Here is a 24,506-nt window from a genome sequence, read left to right on the forward strand (position 1 = left end):
TTTGTCATTTATAAATAGACAGAATTACTTATGTACAAAAGCATATATAGTAACTGTATGGTAATAAAAAGTAGAAGAACACATTTTTATTGAATGTTTTGTCAAGAGCTTAATATAACTAGTGAACCTTAAAGCAGAAAAAAAATGAGTTTTACTCACCTGGGGCTTCTACCAGCCTCTGCAGCAGTCCTGTGCCCTCGCAGCCACTCACTAAGGGCCCTTTTACACTTAATCAGTTGCTCTCAGTTAAAACGGAAAGAAAACTGATTTTCAAAGTAAAGCCCATGTTTTCCTATGGCACCTTTTACACTTAATGTGTTTTAACTGAAATCTTTGTCACAATGCACTGCTATGGAAAAAAACACGTACCAACGCGTACTAACGCATACTAACGCACACCAACTGATTAAGTGTAAAAGGACCCTAATCCTCTGGTCCCCCGCTGCCAGCTAGTTTCATTTTTGCCGACAGGCCCGGCCACGCGTAGCTTTTTCTGTATTCCCCACTGCAATTAGCGCTATTGCGGGCCGCAACACGTACAAAAATATGCGTTGCCGCATATCTATGCGTTCGTAATGCGGCAACGTGTATTTTTGTGCGCGTTGTGGCCCGCAATAACGCTAAAAATCTACGCGTGCCCAGTCCTGTCGGGCCTGTCGGCAAAAATGAAACTAGCTGCTAGCTGGCGGGGGGGGGGGGGGGGGGGGGGGGGGGGGCAGAGGATTAGTGAGTGGCTGCGAGGGCACAGGACTGCTGCAGGGGGCTGGTAGAAGCCCCAGGTGAGTAAAACTCACTCTTTTTTTTTTTATGACTTAAGGTTCACTTTCAGCAAGTTTGGCAGTTGTCAGAGGCAGGCAAATCGCCTGATTTGCATACTTGTTCTGGGTCAGTGGATGTGTCACCGGTAAATGACATTTTCAGGTGCAGAGGCTGGCGGTGGCAGCCTATGTATTTCCTCTATTAGGCTAGAAACCCACTAGGAGAGCTTTTCTGAGCGCTTTGTGATTTGAAAAGCTCTAACTAATGTAATGCTATGGGTGTGATCCCACTAGAGTGATGTGATTTTATAAAAATCCCCCATAGCATTGCATTACCAAGAGCTTTTTCAAATCACTCACGCTTACAAAGCGCTCCCAGTGGGTTTCTGGCCTTAGCGAGTTATCTGCGTGGCAGTGTGCAGGCTTATCCTCTGCTAGACACTCTGCTTCCACATGTGAGCTGCAATCTAGTAATTAGCTGTTACACACGTCTCCAGCAATTTGTAAAATTAATTTCTTGTGGGCTATGGTATTTGCTTTAAGCACAATCCAGCACGGTAAAAGCCAAAAGCATGACTTCTTACTCCTCTCTTATTTGAAAAAGCTGTCGGTTTGGATTTAAAGGGTAAGTGAATCTTATATGATTCCTAATTAGGCACTGAACTGATCTGTTCTGAAGTATGTCTGTTTAAAGCTATTACTTGTGACTAGATACCTCAAAGTGCAAGATAAGCCTTTAAATTACAGTTTTCATTTTTAAACAGAAGTATAGATACATATGAAATGGAATCACAATTTGATCTAGCAATATACTCAGCAAAGAAAATTTAAATGCAATTTATACAATGCCTTTTTAGGCCCAGTGCACAGCAAAAACCTCTAGCAGATCTGCAAAACACTAGAGGTTTTTGAAGCAGATTTCAGAGCGATTCTAGGCATGTTTAGAGACGTTTTCTAAACATGCCTAACTTTTTTTGGAGCGTTTTTGTGTAGCAGATTACAAATATTGTTACAGTAAAGCTGTTATTGAACAGCTTCTGTAACAAAGAGGCGCCTGGCTCTTCTACTGACCACGTATGCTATTGCTCCGTTATTGCCTGATGAAGTAGGATCAAACCGGCGAAACGCGTTGCATATTTGGAGTTCATAAATAAAATATATTGACTATCTTTACTACAGTCGTTGTTTGTCTACTTGGAGGAGGTAAGTCCACCACTACCTCCTCTATTTACCAAGAATTTGTTTTTTTTAAGCTCATTTAGCTTCCTTTTATCCTTTTGGCGCCTCTGTTCTCCTGCATAACATTGAGTCCACCCTGGGTGGAGGGTTGAACCCCCTTTTTCTCATCTACAGAGAGTGACTTCTTATTCCTGAGTGAGGTAAGGAAAATCATCCCAACCTGCTTTTACAGTGGTTGCCTAATGGTAACCCTGGTTGTGCACCATCCCATTCACTTTCATTAGCCAAGCGGTTTTCCCCCTGCAAGTGTTTTAAAAAACGCTCCAGAACCGCTCTGGTGTGCACCAGCCCTCAGCACTGAAGCTGTCAGTGCTCTGTAGGGCATTGGAAAGCCTATCTACTCTATCTAAAACAAATGTTTACCTTCTTAAAACAAAAGGTATTTGCGATTATTCAGATTGGAGTGAGCCTATAATGTCTCACATGTGTTTTTTTATCATGTGCTTTTACACGTTTCTCAACGCACCTAATGTGAATGAGGCTTTAAGTAATTAAATCAGCAGTTCTTTATTTTAAAACTGTCTCCTGCTTTTCCATTCTTGTCATGCAGGCGGCAGGTTCAGGTGCTGCTGCTTATTCATGGGAGGCAGAAAGTGAAAGCTGAGGAGATACAAATAGAGCTTTCCTGTGGAAGTTTTATTTCCTGTGTTTGTGGCTCGGTGTCCAGCTGTATCTGTGCCCCTCCCCCCTCCTCCTCACTGCTTTTACATGGCATCTTTCATAAAGCCCAGAGAAACAGTCTTGTTTTATACATTCTCCATGGCTCACTTTCATGGATTTTATTTTTTTCCTGCAACATTTGACTTAAATTAAGCTAAACGACGTACCAAAATTTCTGGTTGTTCTTAATAACTGGGTTCTCATTAACAGCATAGTGTTCATCATTTGATTGGCAATTCACAGGCAGTTTTATCACTGAAAAGGAGGATAAGAAGCAAAGTGGTCACTTCGCACTGCTTTTGGTAAACTCCAGGGCTGGTGCCTCCATAGGGCCAAACTGGAGAATTGCCTAGTGCCCTGATCTCTTCACACTTACAATCGCAGAACGCCGGCGATTACCGCCGGCGTTCTGCGGGAGTGATTTTCCCGCGATTAGCGCGGAAAAATCACTGGACACTGCGGCGGTTTTGGAGCGATTGCAATTAGTGTGCTATGCACGCTAATCACGATCGCAAATCGCGGAACGCTCGTCGCCGGCAAACCGCTGCATGCAGCGCGGTTGCGGTTATCGCTAACCGCAACCGCGGCAGTGAGAACACGGCCACTCGCTACAATGTGTAGCGGTTCTTGCAGAACCGCTAGCGGTTTGCCGTGAGCGGGAATCGTGCGATTCCCGCTCAGGTGTGAACGGGCCAGGTCCAAGGATTTTTTTTCAAAAAAGATCTACTTACCCGGGGCTTCCTCCAGCCCCTGGTCATGGGCAATAGTTTTGGCCATGGAGTATTTTAATGAAGTATATGGCTTTAGCAAGATGGTTTATTGTGCTTTGCCAAACTCTGCAGAATAATTGGCACAATAGAAAATGCTAATAAAATGCTGTATAGTAACTGTAGTAGAAGGCATTGCAAAGGACACTGACGTTCTTGTGTGAGAGCTAAAGTGCTTTTTGCATAGTTTGGAAGTGACTGCCGAGACATAATCGTTTGCAGATAAATGCCTTTTCAGTTTGTTTATTGCTGTGCTCTGTCTTCTCTCGCAGCTGTCCTCTGCATACAGTCACAGCACTAGGCCATGGGGGACAGATTGTTTACCTGTCACAGCCAAACCATTCATTGTACTGGAAGTACTGCGTCTCTGTAAGGATCAGCAAGCACCTGTGGCATTGGAGAATGCTGGAGCAGATGTCCAGATCGTGGATTTCAGTTGGACGTTCTGAGCAACTTCTCCACTTTTGCTTCTGTTTAGTGTCCATTTTGCTTGTACTGTTTGATTAAAGGACCACTATGGTGAAAAATTGTAAAATATTGAATACATACAATGTACTTCACTTCCCGAATAAAATGCTGTATAAAAGTATTTGTCCTATGTTGCTGTCATTTACAGTAGATAGAAAAAAAAGCTGACAGATTTTTGACTAGTCCATCTCCTAATGGGGGAGTCTTAGTACCGAATTTCCTTTTATTCTTTTCAATAGCACTTCCTGGAAAAGATTTTACTTAAAGGACACCTGAAGTGAGAGGGATATGGAGGCTGCCATATTTATCACCTTTTAAACAATATCAGTTGTCTGGCTGTCCTGCTGATCCTCTGCCTTGAATACTTTTAGCCATAGACCCTGAACAAGCATGCAGCAGATCAGGTGTTTCTGACCTGTTTGTCAAATCTGACACTATTATGCTTGTTTCAGGTGTGATGCAGACACTATTGCAGCCAAATAGGTCTCATGCCATTGTTTAAAAGGAAGCAAATATAGCAGTCTCCACACTCCTCTAGCTTTAGGTTTACTTTAAGATGTCAGAAAGCTTCCCTACTAATTTGCTCACTATTTTGACAGTTGGACTGAGCAACTGCAGTCAACTGCTTTTGTAAATTAAAAGATAACCGATAATTCCCCATGAGGAGATGAACTAGTTCCAAACCTGTCAGACCCATCAGATCTTCACTAACTAGTGTGATAGTGGCATAGGAAAAAAGTACCGGTAATTTATAGTGCATTTTAAACTGCAAGAAATGTACATTTTTATTTATTTTCAGTGTTCTCCCCAGGCTCTTTTAGCCGGGTACTCCACCCGGCTAGATTTGGTGACCACCCGGCTGTCATCGGCTCACCTCCTCACCTCCTCCTATGCTGTAAGCAGAGTTGCCCTGCATTTTCACCTCGACCCACCCGGCTACTTTTTCATGCCACCCGGCTGGAAAAAAATTCTGTGGAGAACACTGATTTTCTACATTTTATAATTGTTCCTGATGGTTGTCCTGTGTGGCACGGCGGGGTAGTGGATGGCACTGTGCGATGCAGTAGAGCAGATTAGGAGGATTACAGGAGGCTAATATAAAGGCAGATCTCAGGATGTGTGATCAGCTGTACTGAAAGCTGAGCTAAACCTATAAGCTGATTTGAGCAGATGTGTGGATGGTGTTGAATACAGTTACCGGGTAGCACAGTCTTGCTGGCTTACTTCTGCAGCAGATAGGTGGCCACAGCATCGCCAGATTTGCAGCACCACTGTCAGGCGGTCCTGCTGGACACCTAACATCTCCCCTTGTATCTGGACTCTAATCTGTAGTGAAGGGAGCTGCAGGACCATCAGATGACACCATGTGAAGCTGACTGCTGCTGCATAGGCTCCTGCAAAAAAAATAAAAAATAAAAAAAAATCCAAATAAAGCCTTGTACATATGTAAAAGGCCTGCTGCCTGGTTGGGATGGGCCTCCAGAGCGGCGTGGCTTTGATGCCATGTGGGAACCAGGTGAGTGGGGAGACAATGCTCTCGGCTGTACAAGACAAAACACAGAACGTTTATAATATATATAAGTGACAACAGAAACTCTATGAATCCCAACTAACTGATGCACAACGTAACAAAGTGATCTGTTTAAACCAGGGGTCCCCAAACTTTTTCGGTCAAGGGCCGAGGTCAACATACTTCAGACTGCGGGGGGGCCGGAACATACATAAAATGATGTTGAAGAACATTGCATTTAATCTACGTATTGATTCCCCCCCCCCCCCCCCCCCCCCATTAAGCCTGGAGGAGACCTCCCAGCAGCAGCCATTCAGTCTTGCAGCGCCCAAAGAATGTCTTTGTGCTCAGACAGTGAACCATACCCAGGTGACAACCTGCCATCCAGTTGGACAGCAGTGTCACCTGATGAACCTGATTGAAATCGAATAACTGCTCGCTGGCTTCTACAGTATGTGGATGGGTGGTGCCAGCACTTCTATTCTATATGTGGGCCACTGATATTTAAAGGTGCAGTGGGCCACATCTATAAGTTATACATTTGGTGTTTGGGGGGCCAGTGAAAAAGCCTCAGGGGCTGCATTCGGTCTACGGGCCTCAGTTTGAGGACCACTGGTTTAAACGGAAAATGGATCAGTTTTTACTGGATCAGTTTTTTCACCCCTTTGGCTCTAAGGCATCCTACCTAATTAAAAGCAAGTGTCCTTGCGTCCCATGTCCGTGTGTCAGTGCTTTTTAGCACTGCGCATGTGCAGGGAGGGACACAGAGACACTAAAGCGAGCTGGGGGAGGACAGGGCCAGAAGGGGTGGGCAGGTGTGGGTGTGCGTGCGCGACATGCGAGTGCGCGCATGTGCAAGGAGGAGCGGTGACAGACCTATCCCATTTTTAAACGGGCTATGGTCACTAGTTAGAATAATAACATTGCAGGTATTCGATGCACAGCTATGTCCACTGCCCATCTGAATGTCTCAAGACTGGTCCTATTCCAAATCAAAAATGCATGCATGCTACCTAGACTTGGCTTTCATTGACCTACAGTTATTTTCCATCTTATGAAGTCCTGCAGTGTGACAAAGCTTTAGAGGATGGGTCCCTGTCTTGAGTAAGCACCAGGCTCCTGCGTGCCACAGTACAGTAGGGTCCCGGTTATCCGGAACTCAACTAACCAGGAGTCTCAGCCAACAACAAATCGGCAGTTCTCTCAATGGCCAAATTTTTAGGCTATTTGTAGGCTCTGCTGCGCTGACAGATTGGGTTCCGTGGCTCCCCTAAGGATAATGTACTTTCAATGACTGTATTTTAGCATTCAATACAGAGTTCATGGTATGGAGTATAGTGCTGTATTAGTTAGACCTATTTTTAATATTGAGGCCGGTTTTGAACTTAAAGAGATTCCGTAACAAAAATTGCATCCTGTTTTTTATCATCCTACAAGTTCCAAAAGCTATTCTAATGTGTTCTGGCTTACTGCAGCACTTTATACTATCACTGTCTCTGTAATAAATCAATGTATCTTTCCCCTGTCAGACTTGTCGGCCTGTGTCTGGAAGGCTGCACAGTTCTTCAGTGTTGTGGTTCTGCTATGAACTCACCCTTCCTGGCCCCTCTATGCACACTGCCTGTGTATTATTTAGGATTAGAGCAGCTTCTCTCTTCTCTCTTATCTTTTACAAGCTGGATAAATCGTCCTCTGAGCTGGCTGGGCTTTCACATACTGAGGAATTACAAACAAGGGCAAAGCTGTTTGCAGGAAGAAAAGAGCAGCCTGAAACTTCAGTGCATGGGGGAAAGAAACACACAAATGATCTCTTGAGATTCAAAAAGAATGCTGTATACAGCCTGCTTGTGTATGGATGTATTTTTCTATGTGTGGACATACTGTACATCAACTTACTTCCTGTTTTGGTGGCCATTTTGTTTGTTTACTAACAAACTTTTTAAAACTGTTTTTAACCACTTTTAATGCGGCGAAATTGTGACAGAGGGGAATAGGAGATGTCCCCTAACGCACTGGTATGTTTACTTTTGTGCGATTTTAACAATACAGATTCTCTTTAAAGAAAACCTGAACTGAAAATTAAAAGTTAAAATAAACATACACAAGTCATACTTGCCTTCCGTGAAGTCTACTCCTCAATCCCTTTCTCCTCCCTATGTCCTGTTTGCCCACTGTGATCAATGGAATTCTCAGTCCTCCATTTTGAAAATGGCAACTACCCCATAACAGCTTAGTTGTCAGCACACTGTTAAACTGTAGCCCTACCCACTTGAGCCATAGGTAAACATGGACATTACTTGGCACATCCGTTGTCCTCTCAGCTATAACTGACAGCAACTGATATATTTCAGTTCTGACAAAATGTTGTCATAACTGGAAGGGCTCGTTGTCAGAGGAAAATGGAGAGCTTCTGAGAGGAACTGAACTTTAAAGAGGAACTCCAGTGAAAATAATTTAATAAAAAAGTGCTTAATTTTTTACAATAATTATGTATAAATAATTTAGTCAGTGTTTGCCTGTCGTAAAATCTTTCCTCTTCCTGATTTACATTCTGACATTTCACATGGTGGCATTTTTACTGCTGGCGGGTGATGTCACCGGAAGGAGATGCTGATTTTTTTTTTCCGGCAGTTGGAAGCAGCTGTAAACAGCTATTTCCCACAATGCAACAAGGCAGCCACAGTGTGATGTCAGCACCATCATCCTGATATCACACTATGGGAGGGGGTTTCAACACTATATCAGCCATACAGAGCTCCCTAATGATCCGTTTGAGAAAAGGAAAAGATTTCTCATGGGAAAGGGGCAGTGTTCTCCCCAGGATTTTTTTCCAGCCGGGTGGCATGAAATGGTAGCCGGGTGGCATGAAAAAGCAGCCGGGTGGGGCGAGATGAAAATGCAGGGCAACTCTGCTTACAGCATAGGAGGAGGTGAGGAGGTAAGCCGATGACAGCCGGGTGGTCACCAAATCTAGCCGGGTGGAGCACCCGGCTAAAAGAGCCTGGGGAGAACACTGAGGGGGTATCGACTACTGATTGGGATGAAGTTCAATCCTTGGTTACGCAGCAGTCCTCTCCGGCCCACGTGGCGGTGATTGACGGCGCCGCTCACGCAGGTGTGGTACAGGCCGACCTGGAGGTCGGCGTGAGGTCATCGCCAGGGATCGGGAGCGAGCTGCGGTGAACGGCTGTGGGGTGAGCTGCGGCGAGGGACATGCTTGGAGCTTGGGGTTTGAGGAAGCCCACGGTAAGTAGCACTTATTTTATTCAATTTTCCCTGATAACTCCTTTAAGGTGTGCGTTTGCAATGCAATGCCCCGTTGCATCACACTGCAAAGCATGAAATGACAAACATGTGACCCTGCGGCAGAGAGCCCTAACAGGGTCATATGCATAGCACCGCCCGCTGGACAGGAAGTATGTCACTGGGATTCCCTGGGATCACCGTCATATTTCCATCCCAAGGTCGCAATCCCGCCGACATACTTTTTAAAAGGTATGCATCACCCATTGACTTACATCACTTGCGCTACCACAGAAGTCCGGCGGTAATGCGATTTTGACTTTGTGGAGGCTTGGCGGTATATCAGGCACTTCTGCCGCAATGCAAAGAAGTGTGTGCGCTAGGCCCCATTGCCTTTCATTGCTTTACTCTGCGGTAAAACAGGGCAACACAACGCACGCTTGCAATGCAAGTGTAAAAGGGGCCAGAGTCTCAAGCAGCTGCAAAGCACCCTTACCCTTAGCATCAGCCATCACTCGTCAGTGCCGGATAAACCAGACTCTATTGTAGTAATAATAAATGCTGAGTAATGGCAGCGGTCACTCCCTGCTATTTAGTGTCGCACTTGGGGCACTCGGGTAGCTCAGATTTCCTGGGCTGTGTTTCTCGACGGCCCTCTGCGGCTCCAGGCTCGCGTCTGAACGCAGAAATGCTAATTGTACGCTCTCAATTGTTTCTATGGCAATTATAAGAAGCAAAATGAGCATTTCAATATCTTGTGCAGAAGCATTTGGATAATATATAATCACCGGTCCCTGGGGCCATTGTCACTGGATGAATGTTCCTATCTCCTCTGCCTTACTGATATCTGTATCATTTCTGCTCTGCAGAGAACAGCGTGACTGCTTCCCATGTAATTCCGGCAATAATTGTGCCATGTACAATAATATCTTCACTGCTAGAAATGGCTTCCTGCATTAGCTTGCTCTTTGTCTTTTCTCTTTGGCCTGTACTCCTTGGACAAGCAATTTCAATGGCACTCCGGAATTATCACTTTCATTTAATTACAGGTGGTCTTAAAGAGTACCTCCAGTAAAACTGACAGGCTCCATCTTAGTGATGGAGGATTGGGGGGTTGTTAGGGATAAATAAGTACCTGTTCATCTCTCCAGGCAGGGGATCCCTCTGCACCCCTCAGAGTATGGGGGGAATAATGCTGAGGCTCTGACCACATCGTTTGCACCCTACACCCGATCGAGCATGTCGCCTCGACATCTAGCAGCATGTTCAATCAATACATTTGACCAATTTCAGCCCAAAAAATGGTCAAATCGTCATTTCATTATGCTTTTGGCGTACCATTTGAATCCAATTAGATAATTATAATCAAATCGGATGGTCGATCGGCCGTCTAATCGCTAATGTTTAGCCACCTTTACAGTATAGTGGTGTGATCCAGACGCTAATGCAGCCAAAGAGATGTCAGTAACTGCCCCTCATAATGTAGTCTTCCATAAGCTGGCAAGCTGTCACCTGAACCCATTAGGTTTCTGTGTGTACACGGCTTCAGTCAGAATTCAGCATGGCGTTTTCTACAGTACTCTCCATTCATTTAAGTGCTGTGACTGCTCTAAATCATTTGACAGGGAAACTAGGAAGCAGGCTTGGTAGCGCGTCCTTGCAGGCAGCCAGGAATGTGTGGTGATTGTGCTGTGCACTTGTGTGTAGCATCCCCCCCCCCCCCCAGTCTCTGCTGTGTGTGTGCGCTCGCGCTGTTTGTAGTGCTGATAATGCTGCTCGGATTCTCATTTGATAAAGGATGTTCCAGAGCCATGTGAGAGCTTTCATGACCATATATGGTAACTGCCACAGGCAGACACTTTCTATTGGGACCGTTTGATTGTCACCAGGGTTACCTACTGATTTTCTTCCCGGGGAATTTCTTTCATCCCTGATGAAGGACGTTGCTGAATTGGAGTCCAGTGTGGGAAAAGATCGCCCATGTTTGGCGTATGAGACCTTCGCAGCGTGTATAGCGGTGTAACTGGGCTTATCTACAGGGAGCTGCTAACCTCTGCTTGTGACAGGTACTGTGTGTCAGTGGTGGTCCTGTGTGCTACGTCTGGGGTGCATTTGCCAAACATACTGTAAGTAATGTGCGCAGGCAGCTGTGATGAGGGTACATAGACATCAATGGTCTCGCCCTACATCACAGCTGCCCCATGCTTCCACTGGGGCCTGTAGGAGAGCAGTAACTATTGCTACATTTGTTTTCAAGCATCCAATCATCCTGCATTGCTGTGATTTTGCCTTCCTTAGCTAATGAGCCTCCAACCTAGAGCAAGCATTCTACCAGTGAGGTCTGCAAAGCCTTATCTTCCATTTACACACCTCATGTAGACAGACACCTGGTTTCTACCGTAATGCAGGAATTCTGGGAAATGTAGTCAGATATGTTTTTTTTTTCTTTATGCGTCACATTTCTACCCCTCACTTGCCTAGCAGGTGAATCTAGAGAAAGGAGAAAGTATGCTGTGCTCTAGTTCCAAGTACATTTGGCCCGTTTTCACTTGTGCCGCAAGCGGCTGCAAGATGTGTGGTGGCACATCCTGGTGTGCGAATACACAGACGAATCCCATCAGCCATGCCATGCAAGGCTATGGGATTCGCACCAAAATGGATGGCAATGTCGGCGGAATCGCTAGCGCAAGCAACTCGTCCGGCGGCGCCTATGTTTCCTATGGCAGAGTTTCCCCACGCAATGTGCCTGCGGGGAAATTCTCTGGATTTGGCACGGAAACCGCGCTAGTGGAAACGGGATCACATACTATCCACTTCTCTGCTTTGATGCACTGTTTATATTCATTGATTAATCTGATCCCTATTAGAATGTGCCTTATTTGATTTGGTTGGTCTTTAAGGACACCTGAACTGAGAGGTATATGGTAGCTGCCATATTTGGTTCCTTTTAAACAATGCAGTTGCCTGGCAGCCCTGCCAATCTTTTACAAAAACTTTTAAATGAGAAATCTATTCCTTTTTACAAACAGACCATCAGGGGGCGCTGTATGGCTGATATTGTGGTGAAACCCCTCCCACAAAGAAATTCTGAGTACGTACTCTTGGCAGTTTCCTGTCTGTGAACCCTGTTGCATTGTGGGAAATAGCTGTTTACAGCTATTTCCAACTGCCAAAACAGCAAGCAGCAGCTACATCACTTGCCAGCAGTAAAAATGTCACCATGTGATAAATGTCAGACTATAAATCAGGGATTTTAAATATTTTACAATAGACAAACACTGACTAAATCATTTATACATAATTATTGTAAAAATGAAGCACTTTTTTATTACATTTTCACTAGAGATCCTCTTTAAGAGTGTTATGCTAGGTACCAATATGTCCGATCTGAATTTCGATTACTTTTTTGATCATTTTTAATTTTTTAGATTTTTTTATTTTATTGATTTTCACAGAACTGAATGAAAATCGATTAAAAAGAGAGCAAAAAAATAAATTAAAAAAAAATCGGAAAATCGATTGAAATTCAGATCGGACTTGTTGGAAATAATTGATCTGGCAGGTAAATCTGTAAGAAGATTGTATGGTGTGTATCTAGCATTAGAGACAGAGACCTGAGCAGGTCAGCCAGGCAATCTGCATTATTTGAAAGGATATAAATATGTCAGCTTCCATATCGCACTCTGTTCAAGTGGGCTGTAAATAAGCATTTTTAACTGTGTAATATATTATTCCTGAATCAGTCTTAAGCCTCATCCACACGGTACAATTTTCCGTCAGATCGGATCTATTGGATAATTTCCAACCGGTTTAATCGGATTCCATTAGATTTTGCAATAGATTTTTTGGTACTTATCAAAGCAAAATCTATCGCAAAATTGATTTTGAAACAATTTGGACGTCTACACACGATGCAATTTCTAGAACCGTCCATCTGATGGAAGATTGTACCATGTAGATGAGGCTTTACCTGATCTTTGATGGCGTTACTACAACTTATCAGTTTGTTGTTGGTTTAAATCCTAAAAGGCTTATTTGATATTGACGTGTGTGTGTCTGGATACACACATTACGTTTTTTCGTGTGATAGATCAGTGTTTCTCAACATTTTATTGGTATGTACCCCTTTTGAAACCCTGTACTCACCGAGTACCCCCTAGCATAGTAAACATTATCACAAGTACCCCTTGACAAATATATATTGAATCGTAGTACATGACAATTGGTTCTAAACAATTTACAAACATTTAATATGACTTTTAATTAGTTAAAATACTAATTTGGCTTTGTTCAAATAAGATTCATAATTTTCTAAAACTCTAAATTTGTTATTCTTGGTTATGTATATCAAGCCTGAGTACCCCCTGGAACCATCAGAAGTACCCCCTGGGGTACGCGTACCGCATGTTGAAAACCTAGGTGATAGATGGATCAGATAGATAAAATCCATCATGTCCGATATTGCTCCCGATCGTTTCCGTGCTCGATTTCTCATAGCAGTGAATGGAAAAAGATAAGAAAAACGAATGAAGATAGAATTGAGTGCAGAATCGTGCCGCAAAAACGATTGCGTCGGAGAATCGCACGAAAAATTTAAAGTGTTTACCCAGCATTAGAGCACCCCTAGCTTTGCTTAAACTGCAGTTTCCATTTGTAAGTTTTACCACATAAAGATATAAGTGTAATGGTGGCCATACTCAGTTGGGTTGCCAAACAATGTGGCAAACAGATCAATCCAACGATCCATATCTTCCATCAGGTATTGGCCTTTATGTAAGAGATTGTGCTGTGGGTGCTCCATAGGGTGCAATAGCACCAACTAATGTGCCAACCTTTCATCCTGCTCTGGCATGGCCCAGGTGAGGGCTGCAGCAACGTTTTCCACCTAGAGGCGAATGGCAAACTATTATGAAAAGTCCAGCCTGCAGTGTCTGTGTTGCTCACACTCTCCACTGTCCTCAGGCGTTAGTAGATGAGCAGTGTGTGGCTTCCACAGGCACACCTGTAAGCAAATCCCTGACAATAGTTTAGGGAAAGGAACTGAAGCTAGGCAAAGTAGGCGCATGTGTGTTACTCTTTGTTGGCAGAAATTGTGCTACAGGGAGAAAAATGAATGAAAGTAATATTGAAGAAACCAAGATCAGCAGCAGCACCACTCTGGTTTCCGAATGCTTCTTTGTCAAGCTGCAAGCTCGAAACAGCGGGCTGTAGCTGCGTCTAAGCCCATTTTAACAACTCATCCTCCAGGATGGCTAATACATGAGAGGAAGCCTGCTCCACCCACCAAAGGAAACACCTCCAATTAATCAATTAGACAGGCCCCATAAATCCTCCCCTGCCTTCACCTCGTCAGTTTTAGTGTGTTTCCCACACCGAAGGATAGCACATGAGGCAGGACTTTACCTGTCTCCTATCATTCTTGGCCTCCTTCCCTGGCAGCGGATGGGACTGCGTAAGGAGCTCTCCCCGCTCCGGGTGGCTGCAGAGGGATCTCTTGTGTCCTGGAGTGGCGGCGGCCTGGACGGAGCGTCTACGCTGGCTGTATCCGCAGGCAGACTGGCTAATGGGAAGCGGAGGTTTGCGGACACGCGCGAGGAAAGCCGCGTGATACTCCAGTCGTGGGAAAAGAAATTCCGCATGGAGAATATCTTCACGATAGAAAATTTAATCCCAAAGGATGCCTTTATGGCAACGCTAGACATCCAGGACGCATATTTGCATGTGCCGATACACCCGGCGTATCAACGTTTCCTAAGGTTTGCGATAAGAGTGGGGGATACAATTCACCACTACCAGTATCGGGCCCTTCCATTCAGGATCTCGTCCGCTCCCCGCATATTTACAAAGATCATGGCAGAGGTGACATCATTTTTGCATCTGCAGAGAGTTCAAATAATACCATATTTGGACGATTGTTTGATGATAGCGGATTCTACTCAGACTCTTCTGCTTCATATAGATCTAACTATACATTACCTCTCCCAGTTGGTCTGGCTAGTGAACTACGTCAAGTCAATGTTGATCCCAGCCCAGAAAGTGAAATTTCTGGGATTCTGGGTAGATTCCATGAGGGAAATGTTTTTGTTGCCAGAGGACAAGCAACTGAATCTAATTCTCAAGATACAGGACTTCAGGGCCCAGTCAAGAGTATCCCTGAGGGAGACTCTATCACTGTTGGGCCTAATGACGTCCACAATTCCAGGGATAGTCTGGGCACAGTTTCATTCCCGTATCCTTCAGGAATGGTTCCTGACGGTTTCGGACAAGTCCAGGGAGAGTCTGGATCAATCCTGTGCACTCCCACCCTCTGTAATCTCGTCCCTTCTGTGGTGGGAGAAAGTGACAAACCTCAACCAGGATCGCCTCTGGAATCCTCCGGTCTTGAAGATAATTTATACGGATGCCAGTCTGGGGGGCTGGGGAGCTCATTTAGATCATGTACAAGGACAATGGTCCCCGGAGATTCAGGCAAAATCTTCAAATTTCAGATAGCTTTTTGTAGTAAAATTGTCACTGCTGGAGTTCTCCCAGCCATACAAGATTGTCACGTAAATATACTGTCCGACAATATAGTAACTGTATCCTACATTCAAAAACAGGGAGGAACGAGATCAAAGGATCTAAGGGATTTAGCGCACCGAATTCTACAAATAGCGGAAGAAAATTTCAGGACGATCTCGGCGGTGCATATAAAAGGCTAGCTAAATATTTTAGCTGATCGACTAAGCAGATAACCATGCACAGAAGCAGAATGGTCTCTCAACCTAGAAGTGTTCAACCAGTTAATACCTCATTGGGGACAGCCGAGTGTGGATCCATTTGCGTCACCACAAAATGCGAAAGTCAAAACTTTCTTTTCCCTTCATCCCTCATCCAGTCTGTCACACCTGGATGCTCTGGCGGTACCATGGCCGAAAGGGCTTCTATATGCTTTCCCTCCCTTCAACTTGATAGTGAGAGCATTGAAGAAAATAGAGCAGGAATCAGCTCTAGTAATTTTTGTAGCCCCCACTGGCTAAAAAAAAAAAAAAAAAAAAAAAAAAGCTTTTCGAAAATACTTCGTCTATATCTACAGGGACCGTTGTTTCTGCTTCCCAGGATGGACCTTTTGTTACAGGCAGAATCTTTGCACCCGAACCCCTAGAAATTAGCCCTAGCGGCCTGGCTCTTGAGCGGGAATCCCTGAAGTTAAGAGGATTCTCAGAGTCATTTCTACTTTAGTCAATTGCTGTAAGTTGACTACAAGGAAGATTTATTGTAAAGTTTGGAGAGTATTTTCTTCTTGGAAACGAAAAAGGAGCATAAAAGAAACCACACTACCTATTATTTTGGATTTTTTGCAAGATGGTGTTGATTTAGGTCTTGCTACCAGTACCCTAAGAGTCCAGGTTGCGGCTCTATCCTTTTTTTCCTAATTTTAAACTAGCCAAGGAACAGGCAGTTATTGATTTCCTGAAAGCAGTATCCAGATCAAAGCCGATCCTGTCAAAGCTAATACCTCCCTGGGATCTAAGTTTAGTTTTGAATTATTTAACTGATTCTTCTCTTGAACCACTCAAGCCCTTTCAATTCAAGCCCTTTCAATTAAAGACCCGTATATATCGGTATTCCCAGACAGGATAGTCTTCAAAACAGATCCTATTTATCTGCCTAAGGTCTCCTCTATATTTCACAGATCTCAAGATATTATTATTCCCTCTTTCTGTGATCCACCTTCCAATCAGAAAGAGGCAAAATTTAACAGACTAGATGTCAGGAGAATTCTTCTTTCTTACCTGGAGACTACAAAATCTTTCAGAAAGTGAAATCACCTTTTCGTAGCCTTTGCAGGCTCAAAGAAAGGACTACAGGTCTCAAAGAATACTATAGCAAGATGGATTAGGGAGATTATTACTTTAGCCTCTAGCGATGCAGGAAATCCATCCCTCAAACTGTAAATGCACACTCCACTAGATTCCTCGCCACTTCTTGGGCTGAAAGGTCAGGGGCTTCCTTAGAGCAAATATGTAAGGCAGCGACCTGGTCTGGTCATCAGACGTTTGTGAAAGCATTATAGAGTGGATCTATTGTCAAGTCAAGACTTATCTTTTGGGAGAAAAGTTCTACAAAACATCATCCCTCCCTAAGGTAACCTTATTAAACTTCTCGTTGGTCTCTCATGTATTAGCCATCCTGGAGGATGAGTTGTTAAAACCCTGTTAGAACTTACCGGTAGCGGTATTTCAACGAATCCTCCAGGATGGCTACCTTAGTTCCCTCCCTATCTGGGCGATTATAAAATTTAGTAAAATGGTTAATATAACTATGAATTATTGCATGTTTTCCTCTTCCTGTTGGATCCTTCTAAGTGGTACTCTATAATAACTGACGAGGTGAAGGCAGGGGAGGATTTATGGGGCCTGTCTAATTGATTAATTGGAGGTGTTTCCTTTGGTGGGTGGAGCAGGCTTCCTCTCATGTATTAGCCATCCTGGAGGATTCGTTGAAATACCGCTACCGGTAAGTTCTAACAGGGTTTTTTTTGGCATGTGATTTTAATTACGTGTCTGAATAAAGAGCTATTTCTTCAGGAGTGGTGCTGCTGATCTTGGTTTCTTGAATCTGCGACACTTGGGCATCAGGGTCATATCAGCTTCAGTGTTCTCCCCAGAATTTTTTCTAGCTGGGTGGCATGAAATAGCAGCTGGGTGGGGCGAGATGAAAATGCAGGGCAACTCTGCTTACAGCATAGGAGGAGGTGAGAAGGTGAGCCGATGACAGCCGGGTGGTCCCCAAATCTAGCCGGGTGGAGCACCCGGCTAAAAGAGCCTGGGGAGAACACTGAGCTTTAGCACACTCCTATCTCTATTGGAGTGCTTGGTCTAACACTTTCGCTATCATTCATAAAAGTGTTGTCGGTAACAAAAATCCCTGCGGGAAAATACCGCTGTCGTTATTTCAGCCTTCTGGGTGGTCATTCATAAAAATGTTTCTAGATGCGATAGGAGTGCGGAGATATCCCGCTGTAGGCTAGTGTTAGGCTGTCGGTAGGCATGCGGAAACAGGAGAAGCTGGCCGAGTCCCTCCATGCGGTGTTCTCTCTGCTGCTGCTTGGGAGGTTTGTCCCATTCACTTGCATGTACTCCGCATGCTTATTGCTACATCCAGGGGAGCGGTAATCCCCGTCCGCATACCGCTTGCGTTAAATTTTATGAATTTACATTTTGTTACATTCCCGCATAGAATCACCGCACAAGGCTGTAATTTATTGCTCTGCTCGGAAAAGTCAGCTTCGCATGCGGAAACAGCCTTTATGAATACACATTTTACTCAGTGCTCGGTAAAGTCGGCTGTTTTTAGCATTTCCGCATGCGGGAGCGCTTTATGAATGATATTCTCCCGAGGTGAGTTTTTTTTTTTTTGTTACAGGTTCTCTTTAAAAGGAAATAAATATGGCCGCCTCCATATCTCTCCCACCTCAGGTTCACTTTAAAATTAAGTTTCAGGCAAGGTGTGTCCTTGCAATTGTCTGGACATTTTCCGGCACAATGTGATCGCATTTCCCGCATGCATTTTTTTGTGTGCGCGCTCCTATTGATTTTTCGCATTGCGGCAAGATACATTGATATTGGAAATGAGTGAAATGTGTGAAAAAAGCAGAAAGTCATCCAATTTTTAATCGTGTAGACAGAATGTGGTTGAACGCACAGAATATGCGCTTCCTGAGAGGGCCATTGACTTAAATTGCCAGTTAGGCGGTGTGCGTTTTGCTGCATGTGATAACACGCTGAATCGTATAAAGCTGGCCGTACACTTACTAATTTCCCCTCCCCCCCCCCCCCCCCCCCCCCCCCCCCGTTGATATCCCCCAGATTGAATCTGCTAAAGCTGATGCCATGGACAAAATGGCTTGAAGTGGTTGATCGCACCACATATGAGAGATCTGTCGATCGGCAGTGGGTCAGGAGCAGTGGCAGATTGACAGGCCTTAGCATAGCACTGCATAGAACAGTGCATCGCTAGGGTCAGTTTTTTATTATTATTTTTAATAGATTTCATTGTAAAATCTATTAAATCTCACAATGTGTGGCAGTAATAGGTTGTTCTCAGATCAGATTTAATCTGAGAGGGATCTGATGGTGGAATTTGGTGGCCGTCTATAATGGCCCGTATGTATAAAGGCTCGTATCCACGACGGGATTTTCCAGACAACCCGGCGATACTTTGAGTGATGACCGTTCATTTCCACGTTCTTGAGACATAGGTACATGTGTGCGTTCACGCAAATCTTGTTTAGCATTGTGTGGCAATAACGACCGTCGTGGCAGATTGGATCTCTAAAGCTGACCTGAACTCAGAACTTCCTCCGCATAATAACCTTTTAAAGGAAAAAAAAAACTTTTGTTACTGCTTATACAAATCCTGCAATAAATCTGCGGTGTCTACTTCCTGCTTTCTTGGAAGAAAGCAGATATATTGTTAACATCCTGTGTTTACCAATTAGCTCTCTGCCATGGCAGTCAACTGACACAGCTAAGGGATCAAATTACAACTTGTGCTTTGTTACAGATGAGGGGGAATTAAACAGCCTTAATTCTCTAAAGACCTTCAGGGTGCATTTACAGTGGGATGTGAAAGTTTGGGCAACCTTGTTAATTGTCATGATTTTCCCGTATAAATCGTTGGTTGTTACGATGAAAAATGTCAGGTAAATATATCATATCATATATTGGAGACACACACCGTGATATTTGAGAAGTGAAATGAAGTTTATTGGATTTACAGAAAGTGCGCAATAATTGTTCAGATAAAATTAGGCAGATGCATTTTATTGATTCCAAAACCCTTAGAATTAATTATTGGAACTCAAATTGGCTTGGTAAGCTCAGTGACCCCTGACCTACATACACAGGTGAATCCAATTATGAGAGAGTATTTAAGGGAGTCAATTGTAAGTTTTTCTCCTCTTTTATTTTTCTCTGAAGAGTAGCAACATGTGGGTCTCAAAACCACTCTCAAATGACCTGAAGACAGATTGTTCACCATCATCTTTTAGGGGAAGGATACAGAAAGCTGCCTCAGAGATATCCGCTGTCTGTTTCCACAGCTAGGAACATATTGAGGAAATGGAAGACCACAGGCTCAGTTCAAGTTAAAGCTCGAAGTGGCAGACCAAGAAAAATCTCGGATAAACCGAAGCAACAGATGGTGAGAACAGTCAGTCAACCCACAGACCAGCACCAAAGACCTACAACATCATTGTGCAGCAGATGAAGTCGCTACACATCGTTCAACCATTTGGCACACTTTACACAAGGAGATGCTGTATGCAAGAGTGGTGCAGAGGAAGCCTTTTCTCCGACCACAGCGCAAAAAAAGCTGCTAAAGCACATTTGGACAAGCCAGCTTCATTTTGGAATAAGGTGCTGTGTACTGATGAAACAAAAATTTTATTATTTGGGCGTTGTGCATGGAGGAAAAACACAGCATTCCAAGAAAAACACCTGCTTCCTACAGTAAAATATGGTGGTGGTTCCATCATGCTGTGGGGCTGTGTGGCCAGTGCAAGGACTGGGAATCTTGTCAAAGTTGAGGGACGCATGGATTCCACTCAGTATCAGCAGATTCTGGAGACCAATGTCCAGGAATCGGGGACAAAGCTGAAGCTGCGCTGGGGCTGGATCCTTCAACAACACAATGACCCTAAACATTGCTCAAAATCCACTAAGGAAATGTTCCCAAACGCTGTCCTCAAGGCCCACCAACAGTACATGTTTTGTAGAAATCCAGAGGTAGGTAATCCGCTCTTCTGCAACACTAATTACTCCACCTGTGATTGTGTGTGGTTTTCTGCAAAACATGTACTGTTGGTGGGCCTTGAGGACAGGGTTGGGGAACACTGGTTCATGCAGAGGAACAAGTACAACGTTCTGGAATGGCCATCTCAGTCCCCAGACCTGAATATAATTGAAAATCTGTGGTGTGAGTTAAAAATAGTGGTCCATGCTCGGAAGCCTTCAAACCTGAATTAAACTAAAGATGTTTTGTAAAGCGGAATGGTCCAAAATACTTTCAACCAGAATCCAGACTCTCATTAAAACCTACAGGAAGCGTTTAGAGTCTGGAATTTCTGCAAAAGGAGGATCTACTAAATATTGATTTCAAATTTTTTTTGTGGTGCCCAAATTTATGCACCTGCCTAATTTTGTTTAAACAATTATTGCACACTTTCTGTAAATGCAATAAACTTCATTTCATTTCTGAAATATCACTGTGTGTGTCTCCTATATGATATATTTAACTGACATTTTGTCATCGTAACAACCAACGATTTATACAGGAAAATCGTGACAATTAACAAGGTTGCCCAAACTTTCGCATCCCACTGTATCTCTGTTTTCTTCTGTCCTGTGCAAGAGTTCAGGTCCACTTTAAGATCCCCAATGATTCCACACAAGGTATTCCCATTTGCGCCCGTCTTTTGACGTCACACATACCTGGAAGATGGCTCGTGGCACGCTCATCCTGAGGGGGTCATTTTGCTGATCTTTCTGATTCTGTTGTAAGCCAGTCAGCCGATGCTTGGTTAAAGGACCACTGTTGTGAAAATCTTAAAATATAAAATATATGTAAACCTATACAGATAAGTGCATTTCTCCCAGAGTAAAGTGAGCCATAAATGACTTTTCTCCTATGTTGCTGTCACTTATAGTAAGTACAGTGAGCCGACAGGATTTGGACTATCCCATCTCCTCATGGGGGATTCTCAGGGATTTCTTTATTTTCAAAAGCACTTAGTGAATGGCAGTTGCTCCATCCAACTGCCAAAATAGTGTACGGTGAGCACGGAGGATGGCCAGCATCTTTGTATAAATCCTTTTCAGGGAATGTCTTTGTAAAGAACAAAGGCTATGCTGAGAATCCCCCATGAAGAGATGGACTAGCCCAAAACCTGCCAGTAATGTCAGATTTCTACTACTTAATGCAAGTGACAGCAACATATGAGAAAAGTAATCTATGGCTCATTTTACTCTGGAAGAAACATACTTTTTATTTGTATGTGTTTTAAATTTTAAAATGTTCACGACAGTGGTCCTTTAAAAGAAAGGGGAAAAGAACACCTCAGAGATTTGATTTCCGGAATCCTTTAACCTCCCTGGCGGTAAGCCCGTGCTGAGCACGGGCTATGCCGCCGGGAGGCACCGCTCAGGCCCCGCTGGGCCGATTTGCATAATTTTTTTTTTTGCTACACGCAGCTAGCACTTTGCTAGCTGCGTGTAGCATCTGATCGCCGCCGCTACCCGCCGATCCGCCGCAATTCCTCTCGCCGCGGCCGCCCCCCCCCCCCCAGACCCCGTGCGCTGCCTGGCCAATCAGTGCCAGGCAGCGCTATGGGGCAGATCGGAGTCCCCTCTGACGTCACGACGTCGATGACGTCATCCCGCCCGTCGCCATGGCGACGGGGGAAGCCCTCCAGGAGATCCCGTTCTTTGAACGGGATCTCCTGATCTCCGATCGCCGGAGGCGATCGGAGGGGCTGGGGGGATGCCGCTGAGCAGCGGCTATCATGTAGCGAGACTTTGTCTCGCTACATGAAAAAAAAAAAAAAAAATTTAAAAAAAAGATTTGCTGCCCCCTGGCGGATTTTTTGCAAACCGCCAGGGGGGTTAAAGTTATCCACACAAGGGTTGTTCAGTTCCTGGTATGAAAATGATTGGGTGGTAGTGGTCAATGAAATCTTGATTTGATTAAACCATTGGCATGGTAATGCTCAGTGCACTACCTCGCTATGCTGCTGCCCATCCAGTTTTCTGGCCTTTAGCTGCAAAACTTGTAAACCATTTTATTTATTTGTTGTTTTTTGTATAGAGTTCTGGAAATCTGCTTGATCTTGGGAGCTCAGTTCCACTTTAACATAAAATTCACTAACTTGCTAAGGCATAGAGTAGAAGGACCCTTAGTGGTGTTAAGGTGCCCATACACTTATTGCTTTTCCCATTCCATTCCCTGCAGATTTGATTGAACTGCAAAGAGTGGGTTCTCCCAAAATTTCTGATCGATCAACTTTCTGACGATTTTGAGCAAAAATTTATTAAAACTGACCGGACAGGACGGAAGAGCTAGGTCGATCGGGGGCCAGGCAGGAATGCCGGTAGATCCACGGCCCATAGCATTGTACTATATCGATTAGATTGTGAGCTCCTTTGAGGGACAGTTAGTGACAAGAGATTATATATACACACACACACACACACACACACACACACACACACACACACACACACACACACACACACACACACACACACACACACACACACCACACACCACACACCACACACCACACACCACACACACACCACACACACACCACACACACACCACACACACACCACACACACACCACACACACAACACACACACAACACACACACAACACACACACACCACACACACCACACACACACCACACACACCACACACACCACACACACACCACACACACACCACACACACACCACACACACACCACACACACACCACACACACACCACACACACACCACACACACACCACACACACACCACACACACACCACACACACACACATCACACACACACATCACACACACACCACACACACCACACACACCACACACACCACACCACACACACCACACACACCACACACACCACACACACACACCACACACACCACACACACCACACACACCACACACACCACACACACCAAACACACACCACACACACCACACACACACCACACACACACCACACACACACCACACACACACCACACACACACCACACACACACCACACACACCACACACACCACACACACACACACACACACCACACACACCAAACACACACACCACCCACACATCACACACACACCACACACACACCACACACACCACACACACACACCACACACACCACACACACACACCACACACACACCACACACACACCACACACACCACACACACCACACACACACACACACACACACACACACACACACCACACACACCAAACACACACACCACACACACCACACACACACACCACACACACACCACACACACACCACACACACACCACACACACCACACACACCACACACACCACACACACCACACACACCACACACACACCACACACCACACACACACCACACACACCACACACACCACACACACACCACACACACACCACACACACACCACACACACACCACACACACACCACACACACACCACACACACACACACACACACACACACACACACACACACACACACACACACACACACACACACATCACACACACACCACACACACACCACACACACACCACACACACCACACACACCACACCACACACACCACACACACCACACACACACACCACACACACCACACACACCACACACACCACACCACACACACACCACACACACACCACACACACACCACACACACACCACACACACACCACACACACACCACACACACACCACACACACACCACACACACCACACACACCACACACACACCACACACACACCACACACACACACCACACACACCACACACACACCACACACACACCACACACACACCACACACACACCACACACACACCACACACACACCACACACACACACCACACACACCACACACACCACACACACACCACACACACACCACACACACACCACACACACACCACACACACACCACACACACACGCACACGCACGCACACACACACACACACACACACACACACACACACACACACACACACACACACACACACACACACACACACACACACACATCACACAC

The 24,506-nt window shown here is 44.8% G+C and overlaps 1 protein-coding gene across 4 annotated transcripts in view; it reads left to right on the forward strand.

Moving 5' to 3' along the window:
• Nucleotides 1–24,506, forward strand: part of CYRIA (CYFIP related Rac1 interactor A) — a 163,862-nt gene that overhangs the window by 54,460 nt on the left and 84,896 nt on the right. Inside the window, exon 1 of one of the 4 annotated variants that reach the window (XM_068280279.1) lies at nt 10,502–10,711. The exons of 2 other annotated variants lie outside the window; for them this stretch is intronic. The gene's annotated coding sequence lies outside the window, so the exon portion shown is untranslated. Of the gene's footprint in view, nt 1–10,501; nt 10,712–24,506 lie in introns of those variants that run through there. One more of the 4 variants, XM_068280276.1, reaches the window with a different exon arrangement.

The sequence above is a fragment of the Hyperolius riggenbachi genome, chromosome 4 (assembly GCF_040937935.1).
Source record: "Hyperolius riggenbachi isolate aHypRig1 chromosome 4, aHypRig1.pri, whole genome shotgun sequence".
NCBI lineage: Eukaryota > Metazoa > Chordata > Amphibia > Anura > Hyperoliidae > Hyperolius > Hyperolius riggenbachi.